Raw genomic sequence first — 20,119 nt, forward strand, 5'->3', positions numbered from 1 at the left:
TGCGTTGTTAGATGTACGGCCATGAAGCTTTTTCTTTTTTTTTTGTCAGTGTCTAAAGACACTATACTGTTCACTAATAATTATTCTTCGGTTCTTTTCGATGCATTAATTGTTTAAAGGAAGAATGATTTGTTTGTGAATATTTTTTTTTTTCTTATTATTTACTTGGATTTTTGTTTTTCATTCGGACGATTTCTTCTCTTAAACGCAATCATCTACAAATTTTCGCTATTTTTTGTATCGCGTTGTTTTTGTTTCGCGTATAATATGTAATTTTATAAGGTAGATCACCTTACACATATTTTGTCATTAATAAATCAATCAAACCTAAAATGGTCCCAGCTACCTACAGTTCTAGTAATTATCAATGCGGTAAATATTCAAAATGAAGTTCAATTTGTTTTACGAATTAATAATATGTAGGTTATATAATTGAGAATTATTTTCGAAAACATTAGTTTTGCATATATCAATAATTTGTAATGAATATTAAATTTATAATTTGCTATAATGAATAATTTTGATACCGCAAAAATTATCTCTGTGTGTCTCTCTCGTCACTATATTTCCAATAAATAGTAAATGAAACAAGGAATATGTTTTCAATCTGATAATATTTATTGACAAGCGTACGTTCAATTCAAATATAAATTTTCTTTATGAGAAGAAAAGGAAAAAGTAAAACTTGATTCTGGACGTAATATTAGATTCAGATGTCTATATATATGTATACCCTACATTGGTCGGAGGGGGGTGAATCAAACAGAATAACATTTTTATCGAAAACTCATTTCGAACATTTATTATAGATGTCAATCTCTTTTTACAGAAATGAACGTGGCCGTACATACGAAAGTATATATTCCTTATGATACATTTTTCCGTATGTGTTACGTGCTAGCCTTTGGCAAAAGTTTTTGGTCCACACACAAACCCACGACAATGAAGAATAATCTTTTATATCTTTACCTCTTAATCGAAGAAAAAAGTCTTATTCTCGTCTTTTTACCATTATTTGTGATTTGCAGGAAAATAGAGGAGAAGAAAGAACAATTTCGTTTTATTGAAATAGTGTGCGGTTTTGGTAAAAGTGAATTTATGTATACATTTTAAGTTGATCGATATAAATGCTTGTGCAATAAAATTCGGTTCTGATAGGTATTTTCGGTTAGTTTTGAAGCTGGTTATTGCAGTACCGTTCCCAAACCAAACTTAATTAGCTTTTGGGATATTGTTGGGATTGTGATCTGATCATGAGACTATAAAATATAAATGTGATTCTCTTTGTGGCTGCTTTTCAACAAATAAAATTTATCAAAATTAGTACTCCAGTTCAGCAGACACTGATAAACAGGACCTATTTTCCTATAATTCTTTAATTTCCTTAAAAGTTATTACAGTGGACATGACTGAAATTTTGTCTTGAATTTGCTTCAGCTGGTTTTCAGCTGCTCCACACAAAAGGTTCTCACATTTGTTAATTCGGGTGAAGTAGGTACACACATGCACGTGATAGTGGTGAAACCGTATAAAGCTATAAGAGAAGTTTTGCTTGTATGGGTCGACCAGCCGAAAAACAGATAAAGCGAATTCATGCCTAAATTTCAATGACGTCCACTGTAGTTTCAATGAATTAAAATTGGAGCTTGCTGACAGAAACAAAATGTTTTGATCAGTCAACGAAATTATCCACTGTTGATATTGTCAATCAACTGATGCACTGCACATCAAATTGTTGAATGGACAACATGAATTTCAATTGAAAAACACTTGTAGCAAAAGTGCAAATGTTTTTTTTTTAAATAATAAAATGGCTGCAGCGTTTTGGGGATAGATAAAACAAAAAAATTGACCGAAAGTACACCAATTTGTCAATAAAAATGTAATCATGGAAAATTTCCTAGTGTGGCACAAAAAAGAGCAGCTGAAAATGACGTCGAGCTTTTTTTCATATTTTTTGCCACCCTCCTCCTCTCCTCCTTCGTCACACAAAAAGGATCAAAATTTAGCCCAAATTCGTAAGAAACGTCACGTTTTCTCCAACAATCTCCTCCCCCTAACCATGTAATGTCACTTTGTTTGTACCGATGTGGTGTCGTCGTAAGATTCTGATGCAGACAATGTACTGTCTCCATCCATGCAATGGATTTTTTTTAACCTGTCACATACTGCTATTAATCTGTTATCGATAACAACGATAAAAATAATGACAAGCTCTGGATAAAATGTGGTAAAATGCATGTTAAAAAAATTGAAGTACAAGATTTAAAAACAACTGAAAAAGTCAAATTCCGAAAAAAAAAGTTGGCACAACTAGGACGAAAAGTTGGGGAAAAATGTTTGAGCTTTGGCTCTCTATCTTGTAAGAAATGTGACGTTTTTGGTCTGTCTGAACATAAAACACCTATACCACAAGAACCGTCTTTTTTAGTGCCGCAGTATACTCCGAAGAAGCTCACTTCAAGCGTTACCGCAATACTACAAATTTCCGTTCAAATAAATGTACAATGAAAAATCAATTTGATTTTCGAACTTTAAAAAGAATGGTCGAACAAATATATTCCAATCAATTGTATTTCGTTTTGTGTTCCGCTCATGTGTGGTCTACAATTGCGAAAGTACCAATGTGCATTACATTAAAGATCAAAAGAAAATATTCAATTTAAGGTTAGACAAAATAAATTCGAGATACACACAGAATAAAAAACTTCAAAAACCTTTTAAAACCTTATTTAAAATGCTATGTCTGACTTGTGTCGGTTCAGAATTCAATTGCACTTTACTGCAAACACATCGACGACACCATTATATTACATACAGCATTGCTCATTGTTGATGCAAAGTGATATTTAAGTGCGTAAAAGAGATGCCTCTCTTTTAGCGGGATTTAGTGGGATCGTGAAAGTGGTCCCGCCATTTTCACTGTAATTTAAGCTCTTAATTATTATATGTTCTAGCATACATCGACGCAAGAAATGATTAAAATAATTAATAATTGAAGCGAATATCAATATTGAAACATATTGTGCTGTCGACGTAAAATATGTCGTCAGTAAAACATGTCATATAAGGAACACCGTATAATTTCCATAGTTACGATGCTGTTCCATGTAAAATGCAAATTCCACTTCGTGACATTACTGAGAAGGTGTGATACAGTACCTGGCAAGCGAAAATAGTTTCATGATTGAAGTTTGCAACGTCTTAAAGCATATAATATCGTCGCTTAATAATGTCGAGTTGGTTTCGGTTATTACTTTTAAGAAAGTTTACGTGTTTGATAGTCTCAAAATTATAATGTTAGAAAGAATAGCTCGTTGTGACGACAACTTTCAAAGAAATTTCTCTTTCAGATAAATTTATCGGGAAGATATGACAAATCGAACCACACTGAGAAAAAAATTTCTATCAAACCTTGTCAAACTAATCATTCCGAATACCCTTAATATTCGTTTATCATACTTAACGCTACCTGTCAGTTAATATGCCTATCATAATCAGAATCAATTCTTACATATATGGAACAACAAATACCATTTTCATTTCATGTTCATCGTTGATTATATTCCCCCATATAGTTAAGTAAATTTAATTTATAAACTTTTCCCTGTTTAGATAATCCTATATACACTTTACGTACATATTTCGACGAAAATGAGCAGTTCGCTATACGATCAGTGTGGATGGTACAAAAACTTTCTTCTTTTCAGTTTTATTTCTCCTTATTTTCGACCATTATCCAATTATCCCTTAACACCCTTGACACCTCCTCAACACATAAACTTTAGCGTAACTTTTAGTCAATTCTATTCTTTTATTTATTAGGAGGAAAAAAAGTGTTTTCAAAATAAATATTGAAACGATGTTGTTTAAGGTTGAAATGTTGGGGCTATCGCATCGCAGTAAGAAATTTATTTGAAGATTTCGATGTGGCGAAATTAAAAAGTAATGAAGTTATAGCAGCGGCTTCCAACGATAGGCTAGATAGCCATAGGAAGGCGAAAGATTCCTTCAATTCATAATCGGAAGGTTGTCGGATCGATCAAACGAACAACAAAAATTTCATTTTCATCTCGTGAATTTTCTTTTCACATTTACATATCCACATAGAACCCGAACTCGAATTATTTTTAATAACTCGATCCGAGCCCGAACCCGATAACCTGAAAACATTAATTCGATAATAAGCGATTACATTGGATGCTGCGAAAGTAATTCATTACTTAAGCTTGAGGTAACAGTTTTGTGGTAAAAGCGCGCTCACTCGCATTCCGCTCGGATATACAAACACTACACTACGAAAAAAAAAGTTACCTGCAGCAAGTTGCGAATATCACGCTAAATTTTGTCCAAATTCGAAATTAACGACGTAGCAGCATTCAATGTACTCTGGTTTATTGTCACCCCACATACAAAAGTTAAATATCACAAAACAATCCAATGGATTATTTTCGCAGAACGCAAACTGCTATGTAATGGTCAACTTTCGCATGGGGCAAGTAATAAAATATTTGCATTTAATTATCAACGTATCAACGTAAGAGAATCTTAATGAAAATTCGAATCGCACAGGACTCTAATTGAATTTTTGAAACCAAAAACTCAAAAAAAGGAATTTAGAAGTTTTCGTTTTTCCAAAATCGGGCAATCCGCTCATCTCAGATGTCAGAACATTTCCCGAATTAACAGATATGATGACACAACTTTCACTATATATAACTTTCGATATGGTAGCCGTAGACACGATAATCTGCAGTTCGCCATTCTAGTATATGGCAGCGAAATATGTATGCAGGTGATTCATTTCTTCGTTGGACTCAATATCAGATGGTAATAATGCTTGGATCAATAAGTCGCATTAAATAAAACAAAGAAGCCAATAATTACCATCCGTAGATATACAACAAAATGTTTGATGTAGCCAATGTTAGCCCGGTTATATTGTAAATTCGTAGCACACAGCAAAATAGGTCTACAGAGTGTATATAATATAGGTATATTGAACATCCATAAACCATTGTAATTTGGGTTTATCTCACTATAAACATAGACAGGGTTTACCCATAGTTTCATTGCGGTTCTTTATACTGACACACTGGTGACACAGAATACATTTTCAGGTTTTCATTAAGGTTGTTTTGCCTGGTGGTATAGCCAATATAGAATGAACATATACATTCGATTTTAATAACTGAATTTGCACCATTAGGTTGGTTCGACGAGGTTGATGATTGCATAAATTACAGTGGGAATAATATTTCAATATTGTTTATATCGTCATCAAAATGTGCCGTAATACCTTGGGTTTTACAAAAGTGGCTCATTGTTGTACACTGTACAGTACAGGCGCAGCGAATGTTACAGCCGCATTTACCTTAGCGTTGATAAATTGCGATAGATATGCCTATACCGTTTCAGCAGTCGATTCCATCGGGGCTCCGACACGGTGTATTTATCGAAATAATTTTTAGTGGTTCGGGCACATTGAATATTAATAAATTATAAGCCGGAATGGTGGTTAGCCTTCGATGTAGTAAGAAAACGCATAACTATTTTACCGGCACACCACTGTCAGTGGCAAAAACGGAAATGAACTTCTTCAAAGTTTTGTTTGTTGTTCGATTTGTACAGAAAAACATCAAAATTTAATTGCTCCATAGTTATAGTAGAATGAACTGAGTAAATATTAAACGTTTCATAAAATGAATGAAGAAAAAAAAAACAGCTCCACTCGAGTTGTAAAAAAAACGAAGATTTAAAACAAAATGTTTTCTTTAAATCAACATTTTCATGGAATACTTTTTTTCTCTCTTATTTTAAATTGCATTTATCCTGTTTCTTAATACATACACCAAACTGAAACTATCCCATCCTGTCGCATAACTTAGGAAATATGCTTCCAGTCTCGAAACCTAACAGCAGTGCAATTTCCTTTACTACTCTTCTTTCCACTCATTAACCATGGAAAATTTTTCGCTTTTATTTTAAAATTGCTTCCATAAATCTCTTAAATGCACATAAGATTATTGTTATGGATAAATATGTATAACGGCGTCTTATACATAGGAATTTTCTGTTGGGACAACAAAAAAACAATTCCATTGCAATGAGAAGAGCTTCTCGGAATATAAAGTAATTGAGTAAAAGAGCTTTATTATTGAGAATGAGGACTTGCACAGGTGGGTAATGGGTTCAAAATTATTATTATTTTTTTACAGTGATTTTAGTAAGTGTTCTTATGATAAAACAATATTTGTACATAGGCGTGTTGTTACAGAGGGAACTGTACGATAGTTGCACCAATTCTTGTTTTAATTGCTTACCGTGTAAAATAGGAATTATAACGCCTTGGGGAAATCAAATTTATTAAAATTCGTGACACTCAACACAGATTGGTTGGTGTAAGTGGCTTGTTGAGGAAGATATGGTAAAATAACTTTGCAAATAAAAGTCAGAATGTACATTCAGCTGACAAAATTATGCGAGGATTTCTTTTATTTATGTAATATTTCTTCAACGACAGTATGTTCCAGTTAACACACACTGGTTTTAAAGTACAGGTTTGTTGAATGATTGACTTCTCTTGTGAGAAAACGTGGACTAAAAGCTGTGGACTTTTTTTAATGTTTCAAACGTACACTCACCTCAAAATAGCAATATTCATGCGACTCTCTGTTTTTCTTAGGGTCACACGTTCACACACATGTTAGTATGAATCCCTTTATACTCGGCCTTACTGCTTACACGCGCACGCGAACTTTAACTAGACATAGCGACGTGAAAGAGACCTAGTTCAATCCACGCCATTAGTCGTATAAATTTATACGTCAGAGAGAGCTTTTTTCTCCTTTGTTACGATCTGTCAGTTTTTCTATTTTGCGATTTAGTATGGAAATGTAAACTAAAATTGAGATATCTTTGCTGTTTTAAGTTGTTTTTCATATTTTTTTTGGACCAAAATGTGTTTGGAAACGATTGACATTACAGTGAACGACATCTCAAATGTCTCACTGTCAAATTTTTCTGAGAATTTTATTGTGTCATTGCAAATTCACAATGACATTCTCTGAAAAAAAAATGACAGTGAGACATTTGAGATGTCGTTCACTGTAACAGATTGTATGAAAATATTTTTTTTTTCTATTTTATTCTTTTGTTAATGTCAATCGATCCCAAACATACTTTAAAACAGTTTGGTCCAAAAAAAATATGAAAAACCACTTAAAACAGCAAAGATATCTCAATTTTAGTTTTCATTTCCATACTAAATCGCAAAATAGAAAAACTGACAGATCGTAACAAAGGAGAAAAAAGCTCTATCTGACGTATAAATTTATACGACTAATACATTGTTTAATGAGAGCGAAAACCAGTTAAATTTAATTGGTCTCGGGGTCAGCTGTCAAATATTCATCAATGAAAAAAGAGATTGAGAGTTGAGCCCAGTTGAAATTTTTATGTGATTTCTCTCATTTTGACGTGTGACCCCGAGACCAGTTTAAACAAAGTGGTCAAAAATCGCTCTCCTTAAACACTGTGTAGCGTGGATTATTTCGTCTGTTTTACTGTCAGATTTAGCATAAGAACAAAGAAAATTTGAATTTGGACAACTAGCGTAAAACCCACAAATTGAAAGTGTGTAACATGTTGTGAGAAGTGGTACTGGGGGAATTTAAGAAAAACAACCAGAGACATGAATATCTTGCTAATTATTTTGAGGTGAGTGTACTTTCGTCGGCTGTCTTACTTGTCCGTACAACTTAAAAAAAAGTGGACAAATCTGGCATACATGTGTATGTTGTGCTCTCTTCATACCATACAAGCACATAAATAGAATCAGTTCGGTGCCAGTAAATATGTGCACCATCATCGGCACCCTCGGCAGCTTTGTAGAATTTTCTTCGCTTTACATTCTTTATATGTCTCATAGACATTGGCTATATGCGTCTTACTATCAGATGTCCCATAAACAAGATGTCAATCTTCTAAAGCGATGCGATAATCGCAGGACTTTAATGACTCTTTTTTACGACTTCGACACCGTTGCGTTGCACTGTACGGAGAATTCGGAGGAGTTGTTTTAGCATAGCACTCTAGCTTAGAAACAAATAGCAAGAGTTATGGTATATGGACTCTGATGAGGGTGTGTACTTTACATACATCGGTTATTTGATTTAGCAAAAGCACTATGTGTAAAGTTAAACAAAATGGGCGTTGAAGCCTTCGTACAAAGATTAAGATGGGCATCGAAATTCTACGAAATGCAATCTGAATTACAGAGTACTAATACGGAGTTTGAAGTTGATCAGTAAATTTAATTGAAAAGTCATTTCGTAAGTCTACAATATTAAATGCATTGTTCCAAAACAACAATCAGCACATCATCGGATGTTATCTATTTCATTTATTCCTCTTTAAATGCAGTACATAACATACAAGTGAACAAAATTGTAGATCAACAAACCAATCTATATTAATAAATTAAATTCATTCTCATTTATTAGATTGTTAAACGTACCGAATAACATTCAATTGTTCCAATAGCTTCTACAGCTCGTCGTACAACACTATTTCATGTTAGTTGTTAGAAGCTAAGATTTACGCAGTTTGTACAACATTTGTTTTCATCTATAATTCCATAATGCTGTTTCTGATGTTGTTTGGATTATATTCACATCATAGATACGAAGAGATGATTACTTGTGCAGAGATGTGTATTTTGTGTCTTTCACTACCCATATATCATGCAAACACACATAAATTTCTTTAATAAACAAGATATTTTGATGTTTAATCAACATCAACAAAAACACACAAGGATATAGAAGAAAGATACCCAGTTTATACATGCAAAAAGCTTTGACGTACACACAAACATGAAATGGAAGCGCGTGTGTGCTTGCAAGTATAATGACAAAACAGATGAAACGATAAATGATTGTTGCCTCTTATTTAGCCCGTATATGAACAATAAATTTAAGGTATGGTGCAATGGTCTTACTGTTGAGCGTTTACTTTTTATTCTGTTAGAGGTAAAAATTTAAAACATGAATCTGGTGTGGAGGAGGGCGTAATTTTCAGAAAAGTTTTGATATATTTCTAGCGAAAATTGAAATAAACTTTTTATGCGGTTAACGCTCTACAGGTTTAATCAGGGACTATTTTTTTGAAAACGTTTTACCATATTTTCCCAAAAATTTACGAAAATACGGGAAAATATGAAAGAACGTTTTCCAAAAAATAGTCCCTGTGTTTATTCGTTCCACATCTTCAATGTTGTCAACAAAAGAAACGTAGAGTTAGTTCGCTCTCAAATGTACTTGTGGAACAGAAAAAATGGCAAATAGGGCTGTGATGAAATACATGTGGAACAAATGGAACGAATGAAACAAACAGAATCCACAAGAATATGAAAATATATCTTGCGTTTAGTTTAGCAATGAAATCAAATTCATAGAAAAACAACACGAGGGAACACAAGTGAACTAACTCGACTTCCTGATTTAATATCAATTCGGTTCGATCAATGAAAATGTGTAACTCTTGCTGCGGGGGATGACTTGCATATATATTTATTGAAAGTACACAGACAGTGGGAGGTCATTACGAAAGTGTAAAATAGGTTTGGCCGATTTATTCTGAACGCACTCACAGGTTATGTCAACATGCGTCGAATTTTAAGAAAACCAACGCTATCACTTCTATCCTTCTACTTGTTATCTCTGAGGCTAACGACTCCCAACGAGTAACTCCGATTGAACTTAAATTCGCAGAGACTGCATCGTACCACCTGACCTTATCCATAAGTTTCGTCCATCCTCTACATATAAGCAACGTAGTCGAATTGGAGGGCCACTTAAGGCATGTTCATGTTCACTCTATTAATTCCTCCTGATTATTTACATTGAATGAATTACAGTTGCGGTGGACTGTGCTTCTGTGTTATATCCTTTATGATTGAGTTATTAAAGGGAATATGGGAGAGGAAATTGTATTAGTGAGAAATGTTCTCGATAGGAAAATGCCTTACCACGCTAACCACTGATAAACATTGTTAATGATGATGCAAAACCTTCGAATCAAAACATTTTCCAATCAATGAGTAAAAGATGAACTAAGCGAATACGTGACAAATGTATAATATCCAATCAAAACGGGTAACATATTTGTGGCGGAATTGGTATGCACAAAACAATATACTAAATTGAAAATACAAACAAACAAATCTTTAAGTTTATACAGAAGATATTTCGGATGTTGAGAATTAGAAACGGTACAGGGGTTTTAGACTTTTCGACAAAATCAGAATATTTGTTATTTCGTTAAGCTCAAGCGAAACGTATAATACACTTCCGATCAAACTTTCTTCCGAAAACATTTAATTAAAATTCAAATATCCTGTTAATTGAATCAGGCCAGGATTTCTATTCGACAATGTTTGCATCTAATCTACGTTGTACTAAATAGACGTTATTTAATTAATAACTTGTTTTTCCTTAATTTTAATCAGTGTAACGAGGTTATAAAGGACGGATAGCAATTATTTGAATAAAAAATACAAATGACAAACTTATCTAATTCGATTCGTTCATAAAGTCTGTCACGATCCGAGTATGGCTTAAGGTTACGAAGTAAAACTAATTTTTTTCCGATATGCCTTAACGTTACGAAGAGACACGGAATCGTTTTTGAGAAGATCGTAATGTTACATAAATAACAAAGAATTGGTGTCAAAAAAGTTGCGGTTTTTAGCATTACCACGTAGAACGTATCTCTACTATACAACAAAACGATAATTTCTTGTGCGCCGAACGATTTAAAAGTGCCGTAACTGTTGATATATATCCACAACTTGCACTTCTAAGTCTTTTTACATATCTTGGACCCCGTTTAAGATAGTGCCAATTTTTGTGTTGACAATTTTTGTGTTGCCACAAATTATTTGTGTGCTATCTCAAAATTTTTGAAATTCGTTCAATTTTTCGTTGTAACACAAATATTTGTGCCATCACGAAACCAAAAAATACATTTCAGCTTTTCATCTAAGATCTCAACTCAATTACCAAATTAAATTTACAGGACCAAATTATAGACGGCAACTGAATTCGCCCTTCAATGAATTGTATTAAAAAATGGGTTCTTGATATAAAACATTGACCTTCAGAAAAGGAGATAACATCAGAGATTATTATGATTCTTTATGGTTCGAGTGCAGGTTCAGCTGCTTTAAGTGACTTTCCTGCGAGAGACATGAAAGTCGTCGGATTATTCAAATCAACTTTCAAATTTTTCCGACCCCCCCTGAAATAAGAAAGTGACAGCACTCGAAATACATGCACAAGTAGAAAATTTTGTAAGAAAATGTTAGTCGACTTTCATATTTCTTTATGTTTTATGTTTCTTTATCAAATTAATTTAAATGTTTTCAAACTTTAACTCTCCTTCTATAGGAAGCTAACTTTAAGTACCCCATTTTGTTATCAAACTATTTAAAAATTTAACTTTTCTTTTGTTTTCAATAAACGAAGGAAAGGGGGCTTAGAACAAAGGATCGTATATCCAGGTTCCTGTTCGACCGATGGTTGGACCCTTCAAAACTCCTATCTATCTATCTATCTTCTTTATGGTTAAATCTGCACTCGAACCATGAAAGTCGACTATAAGGTATAAGTCAGTTTAATAACTTTTACAAAGTTTATATTGTTCATTCTAGACTGTTTAATCTGTAGGTTAGAAATAGTATATGTTGCGTTACGCAATTGGTATTTTGAGTAAAAATTATTAGTAATACTGATTCGTATATAAATAATTTTAGAAATAATTTTAAATATTCGTCTTGTATCACTTTCCTATGCTATGCATTGTTAAATTTTACATATTAAAGTGGTCATGCCTTCCATAGCCATTGATAATCAACAAATATAATTGGTATTTCAATATAATTTATCGGTAGATTGAAGATTGGTAAATTCTACTTTAATATATTGGTATACAATTTGAATATTTCGTCTTTTGCTTGCTACCCGTGTTATGGTCTAAGAATATATTTTCTTTTGGCCATAAACACATAGGGAACAAGAACACTTATTCGAGAGCTAGAAACTTGATTTCACCACGCGTGGTTCAGCTTCGTTCCAGATTCACGTGCCGTTGAATCTCTACAAGACATTGGTATTTTCTGTATTGGTATTCGTGGTTAAAAAATAACCGATATTTTTAGGAAAAAATAATGGTATTAACGATTAGTCCGTAAAAAATAATGGTATTTCGTTAAAATTATTGGTAAACAGATAAAATATAACGAACAACTCGAATTGTAGTGTAAAATATTGGTAAAGTATCACAAATTTCCTTTTTCGCCAATTGGTGTTTTATTATTCTTTACTTAGCGGTAACCCCAAAAAATCACATGCAAACTACGTAGAAAACAATGGTAGATTAGGAAAAAATACTGGTATCTAAGAATTAGTATAATTTATTGAGATCAGTGGTATTTGAATATGATTTGAGTAAAAAGTGTTGGAGGTTGGAAACTAATTTGATGTTGAGTTGAGAAAGGACCGTTTATTTGTGTAGAGTAATTTAGAATTTTGGATAAAAGTATAACACAGATTACTTTGTTGTTCTACAATTGATCGTGTTACTTTGATTCTCCAACAAAAAGATCATCAAAAATATTGGTAAACGTATTAAAACCAAATTGGTATCTTAATATTGTTCACGTTATTAAACGTAATGGTAATCTGAAAATATTAGAGGTATTTTAGTATAATTCTGTGGTAAATCGGACATCAAAACTATCGAAATTATCAAATTAAGGTAAAATCGTGTTGGATAGTGTTATGAATAAATAATCTGTTGAAAAAATAAGTGAAAGGTGTTCGAAAATAAGTTGGTCACTATTGGACAGTCATTATCAATTTTTTATGCCGGTCTCATCCGTTGTATCAGTGCTGTATACTAAACTGAACTCAAAATAAGATTTCATTATTCAGTGTGGTTTAAGAGTTTCTTGTTCCACGCGACCCACAGCTCTTTCAAAGCTATAATACAATAAGCATCTGCTGCCCTCTCAATCATATATTTAGTTGAAGCAATCAAATTCATTTGACACAATACATACACATTTTTCAGTTGATTAATTACTGTACCAACTACATAAATACCGAACGATTTAAATGCAAAGTGATACAAGTCAGGTTCTGTTTTCAATTGATCAATTAGTTTTGGTGTTTCTTTTAGAAATTCTTACACATTACATCAGTTAGGCTCTACTTTACACATCTCGAATAGTTTTCTGTCTTAGTTCTTGGTGTACGAAATTTATTCTAAAAATCCAGTTCATTGGTGGTGTTTTATGTTCTCATTAGCCTAATGTGGGACAAAATACAAAATGCCTAATGTTTAACCGACGGATAAAACATTTTGAGGATTTTGAATAGTCTACGGCCTACAATATGAAAATGTAATGACATTTTGGTGGACAAAACACCGCACCGAAGCGATTATCGAAAGTTGAGTTAGAACATACATCTGAAAAGAATTGCGATAGTCGCCTTTTGATGAACACACACTTGGTGTAATGACATCTCTTTTATTCATTATCATTACATTATACTTGTGCAACTGTCAACCAATTCTGTTTTTTTGTGTGTGTGTGGGTTGTGTGGAACAAGAAAAACTCTTAGACCACACCGAATATGCAAACTTTTTTTTTGAGTTCAGTTTATAGCTAATAAAGCCTTTGAAGGCAAAAATCAAAACTTAAATCTTCAATTAAAATCATCGAAAGAAAATCTATAAGAAATCTATGGACTGTCGACGAAGCCTAGTCATGGACATTTTTTTTTTCTATCTAATCGTTTACTATAACTCTGAAGGGCTAGCAGAGCTTATGATTCCTTACGAAGGCCATTGCGGCACTGTACAAGGTCTAAAGAACCAGCAAAATAGAACCTGGAATTTTCCTACTTTTCGCGTATCGTCCTGATTCGCCTATAAAATAAGCATATAATAGTGTAGTTCAATTCAACTCAATTATTAATTTTCGTTTCGCCGTAAAGGCGTTCAGTTCATTCCTAGTGAATTCATCCTTATACGAAACGTAACGTAAAGGAGTTTGATTCAGAACTCATCTTTTAACATAAAAAGCGTTGTACCACGGTGTCGGTAACTTAGGAATTAATTTTTTTCTCTCGCATCGTCTAATAATTAGTCGGTGTAACTTTTTAATATGTCAAATTTAAATTTTTGCCGTCTATAATTTGGTTATTTTCGGATTTTAACGCAAACTAACATCATTGATCAGACTTTTGTAATTCCTAAATTTCAGTTTTGATTTTTTTGTAATTTGCTTCGATTTTTTTTTAAATTTTGCACTTTCTTTGCACACACGACTAATACACACAGAATCCTTCCAATTCACGAATAAATACAACTTGACGCAAATGAATTCAATAAGTGTGTACAACATGACGGAGCTAAAATTCACCTGAAAGTTTGGATCTGTGTGTAACTGTGGATTTGCTATACCTTCAGTGTTTATATACTTTGGTTATCCTATCGCTAATAGATGACTGTGAATCATCATAATTAGTTGGACGCGCTTGTAAGACACATTACATATCATTAATATTCGACGACATATGTTAAATATAAGTCAAAAACAAATTGTGACATTTTTCTGTCGTTTTTAGTTTTTCCAATCAATTATTATTGAATAATTAATAACGAGATAATTTCGATAATTGAGTGGATTCACAGTCGCATTGTATCCCACAATTTACAGTTAATAAATATATTCGTTTCACAGCAGTTGTTAGTTTTACATAGCAAGAGTTACGAGAGACCCCAGTTCAATGATAGCAAAGACGATAACTATGAGCGTCCTGCCGATGGCGGTTTGGTGTCAGTACACCGATGGTGTGCAACTTATCAATCGATTGAATAATTTCTGTCCTTTCGACCACAACATATTCTTTATGGACTCTGCAATTGATATCGATCGTTGGTTTTCACCGCCGGGACTCAGTTCCGGAAAGCGTGTGGTGAACTACTCCCCCCCTCAGACAGTTTACACTTTTGACGACTTGTCGCATAGTGATTTGAACTCTACAGAAAAGTGTATTGGTATCCCCAGCAAAAATCAATTTCTGGCTGTTGTCGTCGAACATTTCAAATTTGAAAATGGCTCGCAACTGCTAGCTCAGATCAAAAACGTTCGGAAGCTTGACGTGAACGTGAAAGTAGGCGTTTTTTTCACTCGCAACCTCACTTCGTTATACGTCGTGGAGCAATTATTTCATTGGAGCTGGACAGCTGGCATCGCGAACATTTTTGTCGCGTTCTACTTAAATACTGTTTTTACATTTAACGTTTTCACGCACAATCCTTACGGTTCATTCGACTTGTTTAATGTCACCAGTAGTGAGTTTTGCGGCGACTATTTCCCCGACAAGGTGCCCAACTACCACTTACATACACTTCGTTTTGCAATCATTGAAGACCATCCTTTATCGGTAATTGAGATTGCATTTTGGCACACCGTTCTTCGTGTTTTCAACGCTTCGAAGTCGACAATTTATATGAGCTCTGCAAAATTCTGGCTTTCAGGTAAGCAAAAGGAACATGGATTGATATACGTTAACGAAGGAGTGCATAGGGGAGGACCATTGTATCCACATCGACAGTTTTTGAGAGTGATTGTGGTTCCTCACTCTCAGCCATATTCTGGTTTCCTGGCATATTTACAAAATAAAACGTGGCTGCGCCTCATGGTTTACACTGTGATAGTGATAGTGATGTCCACACTTATACTGACCGTTTCTAGATATACACGGCGAAAGAAACTTTTGCTGTTCCAATGCATTTTCGACGTAATCAATCTATTGTTTAATGACAACTCAGGCATCCGATACCAAAATCTTTACCGTACCGATGTTTATATCATTCTACCCTTGACGTTCATTGGGTTGATTGTGATGAACGGCATTGTGTCGCTCTTTCAGAGTTACCTCACATTACCGATTTACCAGCCGCAAATTAATACGGTTGAAGATCTGTACAGGTCGTCCGTTCCGATTCTAGCCAATGAACTCGAATGGAAAGATACGACTATTGAAGTGTTGGAAGATATGACAAATTATGGTGGATGGAAAAGTAGAGTTCATCCAATCGATTGGTTGAAATTGTCGCTTAAAGTGGAGGCATTTAACAAATCCATCGCATTTGTTTTCCATAGCGACAATGCTGACGTTCTTACTGAAGTTCAAAAACGATTGGGATTGAAGGCATACCATATCTTAAGTGACATTTTCATAGTTCGAAATTTAATTTCGTACCAGGTGTATGAGACATGTCCATTCGTTGAGTCTATAAACGACATCATTCATCGGATGAAAGATGCCGGGCTGATCGATCGATGGATCAAACTTCGTAATGACCTAGCTATTAAAAATGCATGGGAAAGAGGTCTGCAATTGAAATTCGATAACGATGTGAACATCGAACAATTTCCTGTGCCGACTGTGGTTTGGTACGGTTTGGTTGCAAGCATAATTGTCTTTGTGTGCGAAATAATTTGGAACAAAAGACACGATTGTCGGCGTAAGATTATTGCGATTTTTGCACGCTTGGAAAGAAAAAATTAACAAAATTAACAATATTACGGAAATGAATGTTGTATTGGCAATTGTTTATTGTATTAGCACAGTGTTCGATGAATAATAAAGTGGCACAACTGATTTTTCATTCGGATATTTTGAGTTTGCGCTATTGTTGGGCATCTATCGTTGAAGTATATCCCGGTAGCTTGAGATCTAATTGTTTCTGCATTTTCTTCTTGTTATTTTAAGGCTCACATTACTCATTATCGTAAGTTGACTGAACCTCCGGGGAATCAGTTTTAATGGTTATGTCAACCAAGGTTCTGAAAGAACAGGTTATGCCATTTTATGGAGGCGAGTGACATTGAACCGACATCCGTAAAACCGAAACTGACATCGCAGAATGTAAGTAAAATCATCTTAACGAAAACACAATTTTGACACTGTTTTTTTTCAAGTTGAATTTGTCGTACATTATATTTATCCGACAAAAAACCCTAACGGGTGAAAGTGTGACGCAAGTCCGAAGTCCTTGTTTCTTCTAACAAAATAACTGAAATCGCTGAGGGTGACGTCTTCTGCGCCTCAACGCAAAAGTTTTATCAACAAAAAGTTGACCCAAAATATTTATGAAAGAAAATGTTAGAAAAACATTGCATCACAAGTGACAGATGATTCAGTACATATTTTTCCCTATTTTCCCAACAGTGATTTCCTCAACATCTGCAACTTGTGACGCAATTTTTTTTCGAAATTTTTCTTTCTTCAATTTTTTGAGTCAACTTTTTGTTAATAAAACTTTTGCGTTGAGGCGATGATAATTGAAACAGCTGAATTTAATACTTAACTATAAACGGAGTGTTTATTGAACGAGGTTAATGTAACGACTATCTGTGCAAGAATGATTTATCATAGAGTCAATACAAAGTGTATTGATGCGATTATGCGATACAGCCACCCTGTCTATCAACCATCACACAGAAATAAGAAATTATAACGGATCTCCTTTTTTTACATTTTTGTTCGCTGAATTTTCGTTTGGACAATCCCGTTTGATATGGCCTCTCTTGATACAACTGAAACATTTCAGTAACCGACCATGTGCACCATATTTCCTTGCGACGAATGCATCAGCTGACTTATTCGCACACATGGGTTCGTTATTACCTGGGTTCTAATTAAGTCTAACTCAGTCTAACTGTTGTGGTTTTTTTTCCTGGTCGCACTTATTAGAAAGATACAAATCTACAAACAGTAATTTCCCATAATTTCTTGCTGTTAAAGTGCTTTCACACTTTTGTTTGAGATTGACTTTCTATCTACAATAGTTTGAGACAGCTTCGGTACTTGAGAGTATTGATTTTTCGAGTCTATTATTCGAAGGCTTTATTGGACCTGAGATGAAAAGATTATTTGTACCAGTTGTTGTCTATAATTTGGTCCTGTATTTGGTGAATTCTGCTAACAGGAAATGCCATTTTTTATTATTTGACACATTTTTAATTCAAAACTCACGAGTCATGAGCAATGGGTTGTGATGGAAGTTACAGATTTAGCCGCAAAAATCGACTCCAGCGCCAACTTTGTAATTTTCTTTCTCGAATTTCACACTTAATTTCTACTCAAACGGGAATAATTTTGTAATTTTTCTTAAAAAATACAAACTCTTCTACCGAGTTAAAACATAAACAACCAGAATACATGTCTTATTTACGAGCGTCATATACCTTGATCGCAATTCTTCTACTTCTTAAAATGGCGGAAATCACAACCCATTGAAATTGTTGATATGAAATAAAAGAGTTTTTTTAAAGTTAGAAATACCTTCTTCGTGTCATTTTGTACAAAGAAGTATCACTCCTTCATTTTACCATTTTGTACAAGGAAGCATAACACCTTTGTTACAGTATTTTGTACAAGTAATCACCACACCTTTTCTGTATCACTTTGCAGAAGGAAGAAACACACTGCTATAAGTCACATTGTACAAAATGTGGCATTAGTCTTCTGTTTCGTATCTGATAAAATTCATTTCATTTCGTAATATTTTAATACATTTTGCCGAATTCTCACTATTTTCTTTCCAATAATTGCAGAAAAATGTCAGCAACAAAGTCTTAAAGTTTTAAATAAAGTTATTGCCTTAGTGTCCAAATAGTCTCTTCAATAATAGTTTGACTATTAGCACATTGTGATATAACACAAATAATTTGTGCCAGCACAAAAATTGTCACTATCTTAAACGGGGTTATCTTGGAAATCAATTTCGTGAATTTTTCAATGTGGAAAGAACCACCATAAGCGTACAACAAACTTTAAAGTTCGATGCTTTGATATTTTACAATATTTTGATCAAAAATTTCAAAATACTCTGATGGATGTAAGTAATAGATCCGAAATTAGGTGATTTCCTTTTGAAAATCCTTTGTCAAGAAAATTTACAAATATCTGTCCCTCGATAAAAGATTACTGGATCTATGATGGTCTATGATGCTGCTGCTCGGGTGACCTTTTTTGAGGATCTTTTCGATAATCTGTCGTATCAGTAATAATAGCTGTTGAATTGTATATTTGAAAAGTGAACGCAAAAGAGCGTTCGACAACGAACACAAAATGTATCATTTATAAGAACATTTTTCTCAACATTTCCAATGAGTGAGATCGTAACGTAACATCAGTGAATACCAGAACTAATGGCAAAAATTAAATATTTAACTTAAACACAACACAAACATGATTTCGATAATATGCACCCTTTTGTATTCAGGCATGTTCTTCAACAATGTAACATATTTTGAAAACTTTAATACTGCCTTTGAGCAAACAAACTGTAGTGAAGAAGAAGAAGAAGAGGAAAAAAATCCCATATGATACCAACGACCAGTGTGGAATTCTAAAAATTGGATTTTCACTCGAATATATGCGAAGACATAAAATATTTACCAAACAGAATATATTTGTTCTTATAGCAACAGACCCTTGCGAAGTGTAGAGTTCGTCGGGTCAATTGATAATCCATGTAATGTACGTAATGTTAAACACTCTAGACAATATCGGATGAGGGAGTTGCTGATATTTATATTCAAAATTCAATCCTGGCTACAGGATCGGAACATGCAATTTGTTTCAATAAAATTGAACATTTTCCTCGAAAGATTAACTGTCAAAGTATTATCCATTGGATCCAAGAATCAAATAAAAACGAACTTACCCTACAGCAAAAATGAAAAGCGATGGTAGAAAATTTGATTTCATTGCCACTGTCCAACGAAACTGTTAACGTCCCGTAAATTTTTTTTCAATCAGTGCGTTTTTGTTGAAATTGAAATTTGTATTTATCGACACGTGTTACAGGAGTCAGTTTTACCCCTCGTCTCTTTTCGAAAATTTACAAATTTCACCAATCAATCTAGAAATCAATAATTAAACAAAAAAAAGAATTGACGGAATTTCTCTCGATAGACGTTGTAAACTGTACTTTACTTGATACGTCGGAGTTAAAAAAAAACTTGTGT

The 20,119-nt window shown here is 33.7% G+C and overlaps 1 long non-coding RNA gene across 1 annotated transcript; it reads left to right on the forward strand.

Moving 5' to 3' along the window:
* Window positions 1-13,083: 13,083 nt before the first annotated feature.
* LOC119067320 lies at window positions 13,084-19,602 on the forward strand. The gene is made up of 3 exons (XR_005085911.1): window positions 13,084-13,229; window positions 15,799-15,802; window positions 19,592-19,602. It is a non-coding gene; the product is annotated as an uncharacterized LOC119067320 (long non-coding RNA).
* The last annotated feature ends 517 nt before the right edge of the window (window positions 19,603-20,119 follow it).

The sequence above is a fragment of the Bradysia coprophila genome (assembly GCF_014529535.1).
Source record: "Bradysia coprophila strain Holo2 chromosome X unlocalized genomic scaffold, BU_Bcop_v1 contig_12, whole genome shotgun sequence".
In the NCBI taxonomy this organism is placed as follows: Eukaryota; Metazoa; Arthropoda; class Insecta; order Diptera; family Sciaridae; genus Bradysia; species Bradysia coprophila.